General features: G+C 44.5%; 1 pseudogene; it reads right to left on the bottom strand.

Moving 5' to 3' along the window:
• Positions 1–17183: 17183 nt before the first annotated feature.
• LOC126215559 (5S ribosomal RNA) lies at positions 17184–17301 on the bottom strand (annotated as a pseudogene).
• Positions 17302–18879: the final 1578 nt, after the last annotated feature.

Genomic DNA, 18879 nt, shown 5'->3' on the forward strand with positions numbered 1-18879 from the left:
CACCGGGCTAGCGGTCGCCGGCGCGTGCTGGGGCTGGGCTGTAGCGTAGCGGTGCCGCGCCAGCCCTGCCCCCACCCCGCGGCCGCAGCGGCAACCACCGGCGTCTGCGAGGGCCGCTCTCTCCGTGCTCCTCAGTCTCGAGGGAACAAGTGCGGCGGACACCAGCACCTGTCCTCCGAGGGGACACACACACCGCCGCTCCGACACCGACTCGCGCGCGCACCCAGGAACAGCAAAAGTGGTGACCGGGATCGTATTTTTTTTTCCGGGATTATTTTTTTTTTAAATTTTCGCACAGCGGCACGTTCGAGTTTTCGGTAGCGTCTGTCCCTCGGGGGTCGGGTCAGTGCATGTAGAGGACTCGCAGCAGCGAAGAACCCCCGCGACGCCAGACGGGGAGTCGACGACGGCGACGACGATGCTGCAGCTGCGGCTGCTGCTGCTCGCGCTGCTAGCGCTCGACCGAGGACGCTGCTCAGGTGCGTGGCCGAAACGTCGCGACGCCTCCGCCCTGCACTTCGACACTACCACAATATTTTTTTTATTCTGTCTCCTACTGAAATTCAGAATGTTGTTTTTTTGTATACTTTTGTCCTTTCTATCCGTACTGGAGAGTGACAATGCTTGTCCTCTACGCAGTCGATGTCTCTAACGCGTGCTAGCACCGTTGCAAAGGAAAGGAGGAAGTCCTGATATGACAACATTTCCACTAGAATGGAGACTAGGTACTGGCGGAATTAAAGCTGTGAGGACGGGGCGTGAGTCGTGATTGGGCAGCTCAGTTGGTAGAGCACTTGCCCGCGAAAGGCAAAGGTCCCGAGTTCGAGTCTCGGTCCGGCACACAGTTTTAATCTGCCAGGAAGTTACAACATTTCCACTATTGGCCAACTTAGGCTGTGAATCCATTGTCAAAAGGTTGTTTTCGTGCTCGAGGACAATCGCCACGCTTATGACAGCCATATGCTGGTGGTTGGATTACTTGGTGGACACGTCAACCCGCGCGACAGTGCCATCATAACAAAATTGCCAAAAGCGGAAAATAAACAGCAATAACAAAAAAATGACGGGACTATTGAAATTAACAAATATGCATCAACCAGTCGCAAAATCATGTTTTATTTATTCACTTTTGTAAATCGATTTTAACTGATTAACAGCCATCATCGGCGCTTTCAACCAGTATGTGCCCTGAGTAGTAATTCTGTCTTAAACAGAGGTCAAACGTAAAGTTATACTGTCTTAAGCAGAGGTCAAACGTAAAGTTATGTTTGACCTCTGCTTAAGACAGTATTACTACTCAGGGCATATATTGGTTGAGACCACCGATGATGGTTGTTAATCAGTTGAAATCGATTTGCAAAAGTGAGTAAATAAAACATGATTTTGCGACTGGTTGCTGCATATTTGGTAATTTTATGGTTTACGGTCGCTGCACGACTTGGGAACCACATGGAGCCCACCATTCATGACGGGACTATTGTCATTTCAGAAACTTCGTACGTCTGTGGTACTGCCTGAAGGAAAGTAATTGAAAGAATGGGGATTGGATTTCGAAAACATGACGTACTGTGAATCAATGCTTCACGGAACTCCTGCTATGTCAGATTTGTCAATCTCGAGGTTTCGACGCCTTCTTCCGTCGTCAGCGGTAGGAGATATTTCAGTAGGCCTTGAAATAAATTAGTTGGCCAGAATTATGCCATGGGGATGTCGCAGAAGTCACGCAACCCTCATACGCTATCAAAGATTATGTCGATGGCTGCAACGGAAGAACAGTGGTAGCGAAAGTCGTTCTGACACCTCTGGCAGTGGAATACATCTACCGGTACTGACGTTGTTAAGATTTTAGACTGGGCAACTTCCAGAGATTGTAGTATGGACCAAAATAAGAAAAAATGTCTAGTAAACATGGACTATATGAAATGGTATATTATGAGCTTCATCTTCGCAACTGTGAAACATTTCTTCTACTCAACAAGTGCGCATAGATCTTAAGATATACATTTTAGAGCCTAAGTTTACAGATGTTTTCTTTTCTTGGTCCATAGTACCTGCTCCGAAAATATTGAAACTGTTGTTCATCATCCCTGAAAGTCTGTAACATCATCACGGAATCGCTATATACAGGGTGTCTCTCCTAAGAGGATCAGGCGTGTTTTCTCTGGTATTTCCGCAGAAATTTTGCAATTTAGTTTCTGCAACATGTAACTAGAGTCAGCCGAAACAAATACTGCTCAAAATAACTTTGATACGACGCCCAGCATCGGTTTGTTTCCCATTACAAGATGATTTTTAAAATCGGAATTCATTCTTTAGAGAAGTCCCAAATTAGTTTTATCAATACGTATTAACGGGAACAGTAGATTATGAATAATTATCAGTACTCTACCAGTGGCTGAGCAGCGCTTCTTCATGGCGGTAGCAGTCAGCAGTATTTGTTTGGGCTCATTCCAGCTACATGCTGCAAAAACGAAATTGCAAATATCTGCCGAAACACCACAGAAAACGCGCTTGATGACTCTTTAGAGGGATACCTGTATATGTGGTACATTCACTTTATACGCCGTTATGGGCATTAAAGGGCGACAAAGAAAGGTGCTATGTCTTATTTTCTCCTTAAGTTGGGCCTTAGTTACTCACTTTAAAAATAAGCTTGTTGATGCGTAGAAATTACATGTGTCCTTTTATAGCTGACTGACAGGCTTATTTTTAAAGGGGGCGAAGCTGGACAAATTTTATGCGAAAACAAGTGATGGCAACCTTCTTTCACAGGTAACGAGATGTGGAGTAGCCTTACCACACATGCTCTGTTGTAGACAGCACAATCGGCAGGTTCGAATTTATTGGTAGCGTACTGAGAAACTGCAGCTAGTCTACAAAAAGAGATTGCTTGCAAAACCTTTGTAAGGCCAAATCTTGAATATTGCTCAAGTGTGTGGGTGCCATACCGAGTCGGACGAACCCGAGACATGGAGCGTATACGATGGGGTGCCAATGATCGCAAGCTCATCTGACTGAAGTGTTGAAAAATTGTTGCTGATAAGTATTCTAAGAAAAACGCAGTACGTCTCGCGATAAGCGTTTGACAAGGTATTCCACTGCAGGTACGAGCATACGGAATAAGTTCCCATGTATGTGAGTGGCTCGAAGACTTGTTAAGCAACAGAATCCAGTATATTGTTCTCGACGGCGAGTGTTCGTCAGAGACAAGGGCTTCGTCAGGAGTGCCTCAGGGAAGCGTGACAGGACCGCTCTTACTTTCTATATATATATATATATATATATATATATATATATATATATATATATATATATATATCATTTGCTGATGATGCCGTGGTGTAAGGGAAGGTGTCGAAGTAGAGTGACTGCAGGATGATACGAGATGGCTTAAAATTTCTAGTTGGTATGATGAGAGGAAATTAGCTCTAAATGTAAAAAAATGTAAGTTAATGAGGATGAGTACGAAAAACAAACCCGTAATGATCGGATAGACCATTCGTAGTTTGCTGCTTGACGTAGTCACGTCGTTTAAATATCCGGTCGTAACGTTGCAAAGCGATGTAAAATGGAACGAGTATGCGCCGATTGTGGTAGGAAAGGCGAATGGTCGTCTTCGGCTAACTGGGAGAATTTTGGGAAAGTGCGGTTCATCTCTAAAGGTAACGTTACTGAAACCTGTTCTTTTGTACAGGAATCCAGTCGGATTAAAGGAGTACAGCGAAGTGTTTCAAAGGCCGATTACTAGACATGTTACCAGTAGGTTCCAACAACAAGCAGATACTACGGAGATGCTTCCAGAACTCGAATGGGAATCCCTGGACGGAAGGTGACGTTATTTTCGGAGAATAATACTGAGAAAATTTAGAGAACCAGCATTTGAAGCTGACTGCTGAACGATAATACTGCCGCCAACATATATTTCGCGTTAAGGACAACGAGGATAAGATACGAGAAACTAGGGCTCATACGGAGGCGTATAGACAATCGTTTTGCCCTCGCTGTATCTGCGAGTGGAACAGAAAAGGAAACGACAAGTAGTGGCACAAGGTACCCTCCACCACGCACTATACGGTGACGTGCGGAGTATGTATGTAGATTTAGGTGTAGAAATCTGCTTAGAAAACTTTAATACTAGTATATCAGGCGAGAAACTGCGAATATCCTTCAGAAAACTACGTGTCCACCCCCGTAGAGACGGTGGGGACGAAATTAGAAAACAGTTCACACAGAGGAGCACAGATAGTCATCCTTTCGTAGTGGTTAGTGAAGTACAGAGGAGATGATTTTTTCTTACGTGGTGTACGATGATGAATAAAATTTTCCGTGTCCGGTTGTTCTAACAGATGCCCTAGTCTCATTATGTTACTTGTCACAGATACTAGTATTCAGGTCAATCCCTGTGTTTGTCTCTCGTACCGGCTCTTCGATCACAAACTATGAACCTAGTAATTTAGCACAGTTCTCCTGACGTTGTGTGTCGGTGCTAACCGGGTGTCGGAGCTTCTGGTCTACGTGTCGTAGCGGTGAAGTTTTATCTTCGGTTAACACAGTGGTTTCTTTTAGTGAAGGCTCCGTTCTAGGAATTTTGTTGGTGGCCCATCTGTCCTTTTCGCGGTATGGACGGTGTAGTAAGGAAAGCTGTACTTTCACTTCTGCGCTATATTCGAGAACTTGTCTTCGACTTGAAACGGGCACAAACATCCGCAAATTTTCCCGGATAGGGGAGAGACTAGTTTCGTTCCCACTTCCAGTGATAACAAAATCATCATCATCATCATCATCATCATCATCATCACATCATCATTCAGCGATCAAGCGTACGAAGTCTCGCTTCTTCGGCATTGGTCTTGTTTGACATTCATTGCCATCTGCCGCTGCCATGATGTGGCTATGTTAAGCTATGGGTTCCTGGGCTCTGAGCACTATGCGACTTAACATCTATGGTCATCAGTCCCCTAGAACTTAGAAATACTTAAACCTAACTAACCTCAGGACATCACACAACACCCAGTGATCACGAGACAGAGAAAATCCCTGACCCCGCCGGGTATCGAACCCGGGAACCCGGGCGCGGGAAGCGAGAACGCTATGGGTTCCTACGCGGATTTAAATACACAGACAACACGCTGGGACAGCATGGTTCATCTACGAATACAACAAAGTTTATGTAAGGATCGTTCGATTTATCACTTTTAGGTATACTTCACCAGTATAGCTGAGTTACCCATCGTTCTCGAAACTCGTAGTAAATCTGATTGAATTTTCTCATTTTGAGGAGGAGCGACCTGTATTACTTGCTAAAAAGATTCAAAAGCCAAGATCGTATAAATATTTCTTTATTTAAAAACAAACAGTTTCGACAGACTTTGCTGTCATCTTCAGGTCTTATAAAACTTTTTTCTTATGAAACGCGTTCATTTTATGTTGTACCTCACGCCAAGTTGTACACAGATAAAAAAACAGCATATTTTAAAAGGTTTGTCATAAATAAAATATTTAAAGACATAAAGCACCTTGTGCAAATGGCATAACAAAAAGTTTTGTAAGACCTGAAGATGACAGCAAAATCCGTCGAAACAGTTTGTTCTCAAATAAAGAAATATTTATACGATCTTGACTTTTGAATCTTTTAAGCAAGTAGTATAGGTCGCTCCTCCTATCGTCTCAAAATGAGAAAATTCAGTCATATGAGCAAAGTTATCTTACAGGCTTCAAATGAAGCAGGCGACTAATTCACTCAGGCGAAAATAGTTGCCGGCTGGGCTGAGTTTCCTAGAGCGATTGACGTCGGAATGCCGTCCAGAAGAATTGCAGAAGTGCTGAAACATCCCTAGGGAGCATTACAAACTGGCTGATATCAAAGCTTTGAGCAAGGAACTGCCTCGCCCAGGTTCCGAGCTACAAGTTCAGCTATCGGTCATAATTCTGTAGAAAGGAAACAGAAATTTGTGTGTCCAGTCCGGGATAAAATCATAAGAAGTGTTTCTTATTAATATCTAATTAATATTCAAACTCTTTAATACAGTGGTTATTCGGAGCAGTATAATCGTTACGGAATAAGTGAATAACAGATTCTAACTGTGAGTGGGCGCTGCACGCCCGATGGGCCAGCTACGTAGTGGCTTTGCGCCGTTTCTTCTTTGACACTGCCGTGGCTCTCGCATTCGCTCGGCTTTGTACTTTTTAGATTCTTTGGACTCGTTTCGACGCTATCGTTCCTCTGACTTGCGTTTCCAATAATCCAAGCATATTGCACCTCATGTAAGACGACATATTTCATTACATTGTAATTAAACCGATTTTCAGTTGTTTTCCGACGAATATTTTTATAGTCTCACTTTGAGTGCTAGTATTGCTCCGTAAGCGTTTCCAGTGACACCGGAATCAATGTCGTAACTAAATGCATTTCCACGGTACACCAATTTGTACCTTTACACAAAGCTAATTCGTAATAATCATGCGCATGAACCTACTCTAGTATGATTACGTGACAGACAAAACAAATACTGGGAGACAAGCACGTACAGACGTGATCTGTCCGTTGTAGGCTCAACCACTGTTTACGCAATGTTAGTTTCGTTATCAGCGATTGAAAAAAAAAAGGTTCAAATGGCTCTGAGCACTATGGGACTTAACATCTGTGGTCATCAGTCCCCTAGAACTTAGAACTACTTAAACCTAACTAACTTAAGGACATCACACACATCCATGCCCGAGGCAGGATTCGAACCTGCGACCGTAGCAGTCGCGCGGTTCCGGACTGCGCGCCTAGAACTGCTAGACCACCGCGGCCGGCTCAGCGATTGAAATATGACGGTATTTTGCCGTACAAGAAATTTCGAGCGACGAGCGAGTAGACGTTTTCACATCAATATCGATGCCCTTTACGTCCTTACAGAAGAGCAATCCGTTTAATGTATTGCATCAGACTTGTTCCTTGCGCCGTTGTCTTGTTCGTGTCAAAACGTTCGGGAAGGTATTAAAACCGTATGTAAAATGTACAAGAACTACTCGTCACAACTGTTGGTAACCAATGTGCGTTAGCGTGCCTTCTCGGAAGAGTTATAATCCAGGAACAACTTTCTCCGCAAGTAGTCAGCCTTCGGGAAAATGTCAAAACGTTAGATTTGCCAGTGGAGCTGTTTCTAACGTTTATTACTATTTTTATTGAGACTAGGCAGGAGTATGTCTTGCAGCTTCTCGTAAAAGTAACTTAATCTTCAAACATCGCCATGACATCCTCGCTATCAACAACAACGCTACGACTTCTGCATATGCCGTCTTGTAGAGAAGTTATTTCATACAGTAAAATACTAGTGCTCCACTTCGTTTTTTTCTCAACAACAATCACTTGCAACGTTCTATTTCAACAATGAATATACATCTCTTGATTATTCAGCCATAATGGCTATGTTTGTGAACCGTGACCGTGTGGGATAATTATTTATTTCAAGTTTCTGCTACCAGTCACTTTTTATTTTATGCTTTATCTAACATAATGCAACGCGTTTCGAACATGTTCTGTTCATCTTCAGGCGTTTATACATACATACATAGAGAAATGTTACTTAAAAGTAAAGATAAAAATAAACAGTCTTAAACTAGATTAATCTAGTGTTCTAGATTAATCTAGTGTTCTAGATTAATCTAGTTAAAGACTTTATTTTTAAGTAACATTTCTCTATGTATGTATGTATGTATGTATAAACACCTGAAGATGAACAGAACATGTTCGAAACGCGTTGCAGTATGTTAGATTAAGCATAAAATAAAAAGTGACTGGTAGCAGAAACTTGAAATAAATAAATACATCTTTTGATGTAGCCGCTGCACGGATGTTCGTCATTTTTGAGTAAGATTTGAAAAGCATGCCCACTTTGTTAAATTTAGAATGTTGTTGCTCAGCTGCTTTTTATGCTGGCTTTGTTGTCTTCTCCTACGGGGTATGCTTGTCTTGTGTTCTTCCTGTATGAATAAATCCGTAACTTTCCAGGGTTGTTTCGTTTGTTGAGCCACTTCACCTACGAAGTAACAATAGTTCTTCCTTTGTGTTTCTGCATTTTAGGACTTTGAAACCACTAGTTTACAAATAATACACAACTACCACATTAACATATTCATCCGCTCATCTGAGCTTCTGAGCTACAAAATTTTAACTGTTCGTTATGTCTTCACAAAAACATGTTTGTCCATTTTAACTCGCTTCAAAAGACTGCTTTATGTAACTACTCTTCCCAACATATGACAAGGACAAACAATTACATATGTAGGCAAAGATTCTAATTAATTAAATAAATACGTAAATAAATAACTACTTGCATCTCTGAAATAGAGCCACGCGGGGTAGCTGCGCGGTGCGCGCTGCTCCCCCTGTCGGAGGTTCGAGTCCTCCTTCGGGCATGGGGGTGCGTGTTGTCTTTAGCGTAAGTTGGATTAAGTTAGATTAAGTAGTGCGTAACCTTACGGATCGATGACCTCAGTAGTTTGGTCCCATAAGGCCTTACCACAAATTTCCAATTTTCTGACATAGACAGCATTTAAATTGACTGATAAATATACTTTGCCGGCCTCGGTGGTCTCGCGGTTCTAGGCGCGCAGTCCGGAACCGCGCGACTGCTACGGTCGCAGGTTCGAATCCTGCCTCGGGCATGGATGTGTGTGATGTCCTTAGGTTAGTTAGGTTTAAGTAGTTCTAAGTTCTAGGGGACTGATGACCTAAGATGTTAAGTGCCATAGTGCTCAGAGCCATTTGAACCATTTTTTTTTTTTTGATAAATATACTTTACATAAGCTTAGCAAAATGTGATGGAAATAATATTTACGTAGTTTCGCGTAAGATAACCTCCAAATTATCCTAATAGAATATGAGTAGCGATGCATAAAATATGACAGTTTCTTAGAAATAGATTCATATGAGGCTATTGTCTTACAAATGAAGCTATCGGCTCCCCTCGGCATCAGAGAGTACATAATGTATATTAGGCTTGAATACATGAAGCACTGTACGCACTACGAACACTGTGAGCTGACATCCGTGCCGCGATGATAATATCAATGAGCGTAACTTTCTTCCCGGGTGAGACATCACGGCATCTTAGCATATGGGACGATTGTACGCTCTATTTCATCGAAATGATGCTTTATCCAGGTATTCTTAAAACCTTATTAATCTATTCGTAGGAATAATCTGTCAGTTGATATTCAAGCTACTGGAATATTATCAGATACCAGGAAATCCATAAAAAATTAGAATGTAATTGGTTAGATGACATAGAACTACACGTTATTTTAATTTTGCCGTAAACACAGAAATTGTACGTTACTTTCGCATAAATTTTGAGCATATATTGAAAAATGAATGAGTTTTAGATACGCAGAAATAGCCAGGAAGTTTCTTTTGAGTCAGACTTGTACGTCGTTTAGGTGCACCACGTTCCCGCGCGTGGGCGTCCACAGAAATTTTTCCATGTGAGGGGCTCGCCGGTCATTGCCAGCCGACATATTCCAGTCGATATTTCCATGTTTTCAACAAGCAGTCTAGCTGTGAAGTTAGGTTCACCCTCACAAGACATCTTGTTTAAACTTGTAGACTTTTCTTGGAGAATCTTTCTTTGCTTTTTTTGGTCGCCCTTTCACTTTCTAACCTGTCTTGTGTCATCATTTTGAAACAAAAGTCTTATGTCACGATACTAATTTGGAAAAGAAACTGAAAATGATGAAGACGTGACAGGTGATGACGATGGAGAAGCGTACTTCTTCGGTATGAAAAGAAATATATTTTCGATGGAGTAAACAGGAGCCGCTAACTTAAGAAGAAGGCAACTCAACGTTGCCTTGCAGCTGCCTCGACTGCGACAGATTCCGAAAAGTATCGGAGAAAATTTGCTGTTTTGGAGATGTGAGCCTCAATACAGAAATAATGTTTTGAAAAACGAAAAACATCTGTCTTTTGTTGTACTTGTTTGAAATGGGAAACAGGATATCCTTGTCAACAGTGTGGTGTTCTGATTTTAGTAGAGAATTATGGGAGGATCTGCGTGAAATGCATGCAGGCTGAAAGCAATTAAAATTTGATTCATAGCCTCAGGAGAATACATAACGTAATTACTTTCTTGTTTATTTTTAAAAACAAAATTTGTCAAAATCTCTCCCTTGGTAGAATTATGGGGTGGAACAGTCGCTCCAAGAATGAAGCGATGAGTAGTTTATTTATGACACACTTGAAGTTCCACAACAACTTCATCAGCAATGGCTTTCAACAATGCTCTTTTATACATCACATGCGGTTTATCTAACTTTTTGTCGATGACTATCTCTTTGAAGTTCTTTTACTCACTCAAAAACTGGGAGCAATAAAATGTTGTACAACTCAATGTTGACTTGTTAACTGACACCGTGCCGGGAAGCATGTGTGGCGGATAGAAAAATTTAAGTTTATTGGTGGCTGTCGTCTGTTGTTACCACTACTACTGCCCGAGTATGGATACTGTTATTGTACTGAGAAAATGGGTTCGGATGATCCGGATAACCGAGATTCATCAGGGGATCTCTGTTTTGGAGGAAATGTTGAGGGAAAGGCGTGATAGGAAACGTGAAGCTTCACGTCATGTGTGACTGTATGCATGTGACTTTCTCTCCCAGCATGTGTGTACACTAGTGAATCGTTTACGTCCAACTGCAATTGGAGAAAACGCACGGTCGGTAGGTTTTCACGACAGTCCGTAACGATATCGTAAAGGCGCGAAGTGCGCCTTTCTTTCCTGGTGCAGCGACAGTAGGATCTGCGATAGCCTCCGATGTGTCTTGCGCGGTCACTTCTAGACTGCAACTCTGATTAAAACTCACCTATTGGGTAATTTGACTTGACAAGGAAAAATCATCTCATTTTCTGGCAGATTTCGATGTTATCTTTTGCCCAAATGAGAATTATTTTTAAAAAATTAGTTGTTAATTTCCAACGGCTTATTTATTAAGTATGTTTTTATATGTGTCGTATTTCATTATTTTTCAGAATTAGATCGAAAATAAAAATTTGACTATAAATTACATGTTTATAGACATCACACATCTCACTTATTTCCAAAACTGAAAAAGAAAGACACTTTTACTTTCAATCTATTGAATTTGAGCAATTAAAAAACAAATATCTCGGCAGCCATAGTGTTGCAAGTTTTCCAAAAGAACATCTGGACTGCTATGTACAGACAACTTGTTGTTCAAAGTTGTCACCAAAAATCTAAAAAATGAATGGCATTCGAAAAATACCGTACCACTCATACTTCCGTACCGAAAACCGAGCACGGGGCTGATGTACCGAACATTTTGGTAAAAGACATAACAGCTGGCAACCCAGTCTATAATACATAAGATTACAGCTTTTTGCGCGAGCGTAAACATGTCTTTTTGTACGATCAAAAATGTTCTTAATAGAGTGAATATTCAGTTATATATAAGAAACTGTGAGACTCGATTGCGGTAATGTAACCAACCTTTACCTAGGTTTCAGCCCAAGTAATTGAGCCTTCTTCAGAAGATAAACCTGATTCTATAATATGTCTACGAGGGCATGGTCTAGAAATAAAACTAAAACATTTTAAAAATGCGGTACGTAGATACTAAGTCACCACCAAGACTTAAGTTAAGCTCTGGCGAGCGCCTCGTCTCCATGGACGCCGTGCGGTGGGCCTCGGGAGCTCACGTGAAAGGTGGTGACTTAGTACCTATGGACCGCATTTTTAAAATGTGACTACGCCTATTCAGGCTGTTTTAGTTTTATTTCTAGACCATGCCCTCGTAGACATATTATAGAATCAGGTTTACCTTCTGAATAAGGCTCAATTACTTGGGCTGAAACCTAGATAAAGGTTGGTTTCATTACTGCAATCGAGGCTGGTAGTTTCTTATATATTAAATTATCACGATTGCTGACTGAGCTGCAATGTTGTCCATTATGTATTATTGTTTTGTGTTAAACGCTAACCTTCTCATATCTGCATACCTACCATACTGTGATTGACTACGCTAACTCTGTTCGGATAGGCCACAGAGGGCGTAACGGTACCGACCGACCGCCGTGTCATCCCCAGCCGATAAGCGCTACTGAATGCTGATATGGAGGGGTATACGGTCAGCACACCGCCGTTATCGGTTTTCGTTACCTGGAGCCGCTACTTCCCAGTCAAATAGCTCCTCAGTTTGCCTCACAAGGGCTGAGTGCATACCGCTTGCCAAGAGCGCTCGGCAGACCCTTTCGGTCACCTATCCAAGTGCTAGCCAAGCCCTACAGCCCTTAACTTGGGTACTCTGACGGGAACCAGTGTTACCACTGCGGCAAGGCCGTTGGCTTACCATACTCTATAACCTCAATTATTTGTTTTATGTGTTATGGTCTGTGTGATCCTACAAATTTCGCCTACCGGTTTTCGCAAAAATGGTTGAAATGGCTCTGAGCACTATGGGACTTAACTACTGAGGTCATCAGTCCCCTAGAACTTAGAACTACTTGAACCTAACTAACCTAAGGACATGATACACATCCATGTCCGAGGCAGCATTTGAACCTGCGACCGTAGCGCTCGCGCGGTTCCAGACTGTAGCGCCTAGAACCGCTCGGCCACTCCGACCGGCACCGGTTTCCCCCTGCAGACCCTAGTTATCACTTTCTTGGTTCTTCCAAGTGAGTGTTAATGTGCAAGATTATGAAAAATATCAGGGCATGGACCCCTTGTCAGTGCTAGGATTGTTGTCCACCATTTAAGCCTTCTTTGCACCTCTGACAATGTTTCTTAATGCAAAAAATTTCGTGTTAGAGCGCAGTTCGGAGTCCACATTAAACTGCAGGCCCCCGGATAATTAGCTGGGTGAGTCGATTCGAAGGTAGTACGAAGGCAGTAGGACCACGCCTGATAAATCACTGTGGTGCACAAAGCAACCTTCACCGTAATCACAGATTTACTTTGTCCCCGCAACAGACATGCTTTCAACCTTCACTGGATTTCGTTATATCATAGAATTCTTTCGTCATCTATAAGGGAGCGATCGAAAAGGTCCCGTTTGGGGCGTTGTTGCAACGTGTAGGCAACGTAGCGCGACTCAGTACCGGCATTTATTCGATTAGTATGGCATTCGTCTTTTTCCAATATACGCGTGGCAAGTGCGGAAATGTGCTCTATGGCGACGTTATTATCAGATGCATCCAAACAGGACCAGCGTGGTGTTACTCTTTACTTGGATGCCGAAGGACAAACACCACTGCTTGAATACTGTTCACCAGTGTGGAATCCGTACCAGATAGGGTTGACAGAAGAGATAGAGAAGATCCAACGGAGAGCAGCGCGCTTCGTTACAGGATCATTTAGTAATCGCGAAAGCGTTGCAGAGATGATAAACTCCAGTGGAAGACTCTGCAGGAGAGACGCTCAGTAGCTCGGCACTGGTTTTTGTTGAAGTTTCGAGAACATACCTTCACCGAGGAGTGAAGCTGTATATTGCTCCTTCCTACGTATATCTCGCGAGGAGACAATGAGGATAAAATCAGAGAGATTAGAGGCCATACAGAGGCATACTGACAATCTTTCTTTCCACGAACAATACGAGACTGGAATAGAAGGGAGAACCGATAGAGGTACTCAATGTACCCTCCGCCACACACCGTCAGGTGGCTTGCGAAGTATGGATGTAGATGTAGATGTAGTAGACATTCGTCGGAGAATGAGAATGAAGGCGTCCGAGATAACTGCGGCAAGGGGTGCTGTCGCTGTGTGATAACACACGTCCCCATATTCCAAACTTCGGAACGCAGACCGAGCGAGGTGGCGCAGTGGTTACTACACTGGACTCGCATTCGGGGCCGGCCGCGGTGGTCTAGCGGTTCTGGCGCTGCAGTCCGGAACCGCGGGACTGCTACGGTCGCAGGTTCGAATCCTGCCTCGGGCATGGGTGTGTGTTATGTCCTTAGGTTAGTTAGGTTTAAGTAGTTCTAAGTTCTAGGGGACTTATGACCTAAGATGTTGCGTCCCATAGTGCTCAGAGCCATTTGAACCATTTTTCGCATTCGGGAGGACGACTGTTCAATCCTACGTCCGGCCATCCTGATTTAGGTTTTCCGTGATTTCCTTAAATCGCTTCAGGCAAATGCCGGGATGGTCGCTTTAAAACAGCACGGCCGACTTCCATCCCTATCCTTCCCTAACCCGATGGGGCCGATGACCTCGTTGCTTGGTCCCCTCCCACAAATCAGCGCCAGCCGCTGTGGCCGAGCAGTTCTAGGCGCTTCAGTCCGGAAACGCGCGCCTGCTACGGTCGCAGGTTCGAATCCTGCCTCAGGCATGGATGTGTGTGATGTCCTTAGGTCAGTTAGGGATAAGTAGTTCTAAATCTAGAGGACTGATGACCTCAGATGTTAAGTCCCATAGCGCTCAGAGCCATTTGAACCATTTTTGAACCAAAATCAGCCAACCAACCATCGTAACGCAGACGTTACGCCAACTGAAGCGAGAGACACTCGAACGCCTGCCGTATAGTCCTGATCTCTCCCCATGCTATTATCACGCTTTCGGTTCCTAAGAAAAAGCCTTGAAGGTTAGAGGATTTCTGTCGGACTAGGATGTACAGCAGACGCTTACGGTCATCTTCGCGCAACACGACACGGTGTTTTAACAAACGGGTCCCTTCCAACTGGTGCGTCGGTGCGATGATTGCCTCAATGCTCAGGGCGGTCTCGCCTTATTGCCATACCGATTCTATACGGTTCCCGAACGGCCTTCTTTCCACGTCTGTTGTGATCCGATAAAAGCTGCCGGGCTAGTGGTTTTTCAGCCAGTAACGGACAACTAAGTCGACCGTCTTAAGTACGATCCACAAGCTCGCGAACGCAGGCTTACAGTAGGTGTTCTGCGCGTGGTCCGCGGCTCGCCTCGCTGTCCCAAATACGGGCGCGTCTTGGCAGCGGCTCCAAGGTCGCCCTGCGCTGCTGGCGGCGCACCTCTGGGACACCTCAGCTGGCTGGCCCTGCCTGTCGCCTTTTCTTCCTAGTCCGTCTCTTCTTTGTACAGAAGGCTGCACTAGGAGGCACTCACAGCACTAATGGTCCCAGGCAGTGAGCCCTAAATTTTCTCTAGTAGCAAATACAAATTTCCCTTTTTGTGAGACGTACATTTCCACGTTACTGAATCTTCACTTTATCCAATAGGAAGACATACGTTTTCTCTGCTGTGAGCTAGAAGTGAGTTCAAAGAGAGCCCGGCATCGACCCCTTGTGTGCCCTTAAAACGGTAACTATCCCTGGCAACGAGCCCTAAATATGTCCTACATTACTCCTTCAGTATGCATGTTGCTGAGCCCTAGCCGGCCGGAGTGGCCGTACCGGTTCTAGGCGCTTCATTCTGGAACCGCGCGACCGCTACGGTCGCAGGTTCGAATCCTGCCTCGCGCATGGATGTGTGTGATGTCGTTAGGTTTAAGTAGTTATATGTTCTAGGGGACTGATGACCTCTTAAGTCGCATAGTGCTCAGAGCCATTTGAACAATTTTTTTGCTGAGCCCTAAGGATGCCCGACATTGAGTCCTATGTGTGGCAACATTGAGGTCCTTGTGTGCCTAGCCCCTAGGTCTGCCCAAAACTGAGCACTGACTGTGCTGGACGTTGAACCACGAATATGCTGGACATTGAGACTTAAGTGTGGTCAGCACTGAGCCCTTAGTTTGTCCAGCATTGAGCTGTCGATGTGTGCCCAGCATTGAGCCCTACGCGTGATTGGAATTCATCTCTGTGTGTGCACACAATTGACCACTAGCTATGCCCAACACTGAGCACCAGTTATGCCCGGCATTAAGCACTAGTCATGCCCGACTTCCAACATCAGTTATGCCTGGTATTGAGCCCTAAGTATAATTTACATTGAACCCTGTGCTAAATAATATCTAAATGTGCTCTTCACGTAGGGCCACATATGCCTTCGACTGAGCCCTAAGTCTGCGCTGCAGTGAGCTCTATCTGAGCTCTACATTGAGCTGTAGATGTACCCTACATTGACCCATAATCATAGTCAATAAAATTCTAGACTGTTGACCACATTGTCAGTATATAAAATTGTCCGACGTTTCGGGTACTATCGCAAGTAGGATTCTTCAGGGCTTTGTGCTGAGCTTACGTTGAGCCATGAATCTTCCCCATATTGAGCTCTAAAGAGTGTCCAGCAGGGGAGCCCTAACAGTGTCCTACGTTGCGCCCTGTGAGACCCTGGGACTGAACAACAACTAGCCACTTGCTAAATGTACGAGGGGCTTTCAATAATTAGAGCAAAACATTTTTTTCTCGGCCAATTTCTGTTGAAAAGATGCGGAATTTGTTGTGGGGCATCGTGAAATATTGCCGCTTCAGCTCCTATAGTTTCATGAAGTTCCAGTAGTTGGCGGCGCTATACGTAGACTTGAAAGTTGGCGTCTGTAACGGAAGTGCATTCGAAGCAGAGAGCTGTGATTGAGTTTCTTTTGGCGGAAAACAGAGCTAGACAGGTACTCATAGGCGCTTCCAGAATGTCTACGTCCACCGTCCACCGCGACCTTCTGGTTCCCGGCCGCTGTCGGAAGCGCAGTGAACAAAAGCATGATGAGTCGTAGTGCGAGGCGTCTGTCATCATCGCAAGGTCGTGCAAATCGGTCGGCCGGCCGCATACAACTGCGACTACTGCAAATTTTGGAACGTGCGGAGACTCTCATTCAAGGTGATCGACGGATCAGAACCTCGCTGCTCAACTGGTCGTCTCTGCTGGTAATTCTGACACACTCGCCCACCAGTTAGGGTAGTATATTTCCTCATCCACCCTGCAGCCAGGATCTTCCATGTCCTTGGCCCAAGGAAGGATGCACTCCGTGGGAACAGTGCATAAATGATGGGGAGGTTATTAATGCCGCAAGTCGTTGGCTCTGACGTCGACCAGTAGGGTAGCCAGAAGAGTGGAGTGATAATATGGTGTATTGCACTCCGTCTTCAGACCACAAGTGGCCTATCGGGACCATCCGACCGTCGTGTCATCCTCACTGAGGATGCGAATAGGAGGGGTGTGTGGTCAGGACACCACTCTCCCGGTCGTTATGACGGTTTTCTTTGACCGGAGCCACTAGTATTCGGTCGAGTAGCTCCTCGATTGGCATCACGAGGCTGAATGCACCCCGAAAAATGGCGACAGCACATGGCTGCCCGGATGGTCACCCATCCAAGTGCCGGCCACGCCCGAAAGCGCTTAACTTCGGCGATCTGACGGGAACCGGTGTATCCACTGCGGCAAGGCCATTGCGTAATACGGTGTATCAGAATCATGAATAAAATCGTCCTGCTTTTGTAAAAAAAAAAGATTTTCACAACTTAATGAACACCCCTTGTCATAATCTGATGAAAAGCCTGCAGTTTCTGGGCACGTGACTAAATGAGATAATACTCGTAAATCATTTCAAACAATTGAAAATAGGGAGTCGTTAGAATTTATAGCCAAATCGGCCGCTGTTATACGGCAGTGACAGTGTTCACAGAGCGCGCAATCCCCGGCTCTGCTGGCGGACCCTCCACCGCGACCTTCTGGTTCCCGGCCGCTGTCGGAAGCGCAGCAGCGGCAAGTCCGCAGGCTGCAGCCGGCGCTGCTGGAGAGAGAGAGCGAGCGCGCCTCGCCTTGCCGGCCGGCCGGCCACTAAATGTCACGCCGCGCCGTACTCACTGCAGACCTCCCCCGCGGCGCCGCAGCGCCTTGCAAAACGCAGCTGCAGCCGACAGCTTTCTTTACGCGGGCCACTTCTGTGTGGACTCACCCACTTTGTGGTCGCAAGCCCGAGCCACGTACACAACCGAAAGAAATTAAGTAGGCAGAAGAATTAATGAATGGGCCGACGAGGACGAAATTTGATATTACCACACGACACTACAATCGTCCGGTCACAACTGTGGGTACTTTGATTGCTCTCGGAGATGGCTCAACTGAAGTACGAGGCGTGTCTTTTAAGTAAGTACCGTTTTGAAACTAAAAAAAGGCGTGCTAAAATTTCTCAATAATTTTATTTTTACATGAAAGCCTGTACCTTTATCTACGAACTGACGCCATTGAAGTCTGATTGTTCCTTGTTTACTTTGTGTACTGAGTGTTTAAGATGCCTCCGATAATCGTGACTCCCGCCGACTGTGAAGTAAGGGCTATTATAAGATTTCTTACAAGGGAACCTCCCCATCGCACCCCCCTCAGATTTAGTTATAAGTTGGCACAGTGGATAGGCCTTGATAAACAACACAGATCAATTGAGAAAACAGGAAGAAGTTGTGTGGAATTGTGAAAAAATAAGCAAAATATACAAACTGAGTAGTCCATGGGTCACATAAGGAATATCATGGACCATGTGAGCTCAGGAGCGCCGTGGTCCGGTGGTAGCGTGAGCAGCTGCAGAACGAGAGGTCCTCGGTTCAAGTCTTCCCACGAGTGAAAATTTTACTTTGTTTATTTTTGCATAGTTATTATCTGTCCGTTCGTTCATTGACGTCTCTGTTCACTGTAATAAGTTTAGTTTCTGTGTTTTGCAACCGCATCGCAAAACCGTGCGATTAGTAGACGAAAGGACGTGCCTCTCCAATGGGAACCGAAAACATTTGATCGCAAGGTCATAGATCAACCGATTCCTCCACAGGAAAACACATCTGATATATTCTATACGACACTGGTGACGGCATGTGCGTCACATGCCAGGAATATGTTGTCGTCCCACCAAACTTGTACACTTGGCGAATGGGTAAAAAGATTCTTCTACTTTGCCAGATTTAGGTTTTCTTGTGGATGTGATAATCACTCCCAAAAAAGTGATGAAAACATAAGAGTTTGTCACATAAACTGAAAATAA

The sequence above is a fragment of the Schistocerca nitens genome, chromosome 12 (assembly GCF_023898315.1).
Source record: "Schistocerca nitens isolate TAMUIC-IGC-003100 chromosome 12, iqSchNite1.1, whole genome shotgun sequence".
NCBI lineage: Eukaryota > Metazoa > Arthropoda > Insecta > Orthoptera > Acrididae > Schistocerca > Schistocerca nitens.